Here is a 1764-nt window from a genome sequence, read left to right on the forward strand (position 1 = left end):
AAAGAAAGAAAGAAAGAAAGAAAGAAAGAAAGAAAGAAAGAAAGAAAGAAAGAAAAAGAAAAAAAGAAAGAGAAAGAAAAGAGAAATGGGACGCTGATCAATGTTGGGGACTGGACGCTAGATCCTGGCCTCCGAGTAAAAGCAGAGCACGTATGACTGGTGTCAGTTGCAGAGTCAAACAGCTGGAGCCTCCCAGTCTGACGGGTGCCAGGAGATCAAAGTGCAGGAAGGGTCACAGAGGCAGGACCAGGGTCCTGGAAGTATATGTTAGTCCCTCTCTCTTCTTGTTCCTAAGGCGTCGTTCTCTGGACCCAGCATCCCTTCTCCTTCTTTCTTGTCCTTGGCAGACAAAGAACAGAGTAGAGACCTTGGGGCTCAGGTTGTTCGAGAAAGCGGAGCTGGGTTTGGCTTTAGCAAAGAAACAGCTAAAGGAAACCTAATCTTTCCTAGACCTGTCCTGAAAAGAGATGCCCCTGGCCGGGACTCACCATTTGGGTTATGCTTGCTGTGTTATCTTCTCAAGAAAGGCCGATCTTATCACTCATACTATTGCACGTGAGACAGGCATGAGACCTCTCACACTACTTCAGCAGCTTTTTGTAGGAGGAAGGAAAGTTGGACAGATGTTTTTAAAAATCTTCCTTTGCTGCCTTCCGCGCAGCCTCTTGCAAGTCCTGGCGGAAGCCACGTGGACACCAGAGGGCGCCGCAGCACCAGCTCATTCCCTGGAGGCTCCATCGCCAAGGGTTCTGGCTTCACAGAGCAAGCCTGAGTTGAGCGCCTGCGATCACAATCACACGAAACAGACCCAGGGTTGGAAGCAATGCAAGAAATGGAAGTTTTGCATGTTCGCTCACTCTGCGTTGCCACTGATGGTTCAATAGCTTTTCTGGAAAAAAAGGAAATCAACAGGTTTACCACTATGCTACGTGTACCCATAGATTTTACAACCTGCTCTGATTTCACACAAGTTAAAAAAAGGAAAGAAGAAAAAATGGACCTCAAAAAGAAGAAAATATGGTAGTAATTGTTGGTTACAAATTCTACAGGCATCTATGCTGAAGGCTGATTGCAGGCCATCCCCACAGCAGGGACTTGTGTACCGATGAGGAAAATTCCGAGTGCCCAGGAAATAGCCACAGACATGATTTTACTTGATCTCAGGATGGGTATCATCAAAGAAGCCTGGTCTTCCCACCGGAAGTGAAGCTCAAATGATAATTGTTACTATTTATTGAGCACGTAAATGGGCCAGGAATTGTGCTGAGCTCAATGATTTACAGTCTATGGATTTTCTCATTTCATCTTCATCAAAGCCCTCAAAGACAGAGATGATTTTACAAATAAGGAAACTCCAGGCCTGGTGCGGTGGCTCACACCTGGAATCCCAACACTTTGAGAGGCCGAGGCAGGCGGATAACCTGAGGTCAGGAGTTTGAGACCAGCCTGGCCAACATGGTGAAACTCTGTCTCTACTAAAAGATACAAAAATTAGCTGGATGTGGTGGTGCATGCCTGTAATCCCAGCTACTCAAGGGGCAGAGGCAGGAGAAGTACTTGATCCTGGGTGGCGGAGGTTGCACTGAGCCGAGATCACACCACTGCACTCGGAAGGACGGAAGGAAGGAAGGAAGGAAGGTAGGAAAGAAGGAAGGAAGGAAGGAAAGAAGGAAGGAAGGAACTCGGGCCCAGAAGGGCTGAGTGGAACACATCAGCTGAGAAGAGGGGATGCAGGATTTGAACCCAGGTCTTCCTGAAGGCAGC

Source organism: Colobus angolensis, unplaced genomic scaffold, assembly GCF_000951035.1.
Source record: "Colobus angolensis palliatus isolate OR3802 unplaced genomic scaffold, Cang.pa_1.0 Scaffold27, whole genome shotgun sequence".
In the NCBI taxonomy this organism is placed as follows: Eukaryota; Metazoa; Chordata; class Mammalia; order Primates; family Cercopithecidae; genus Colobus; species Colobus angolensis.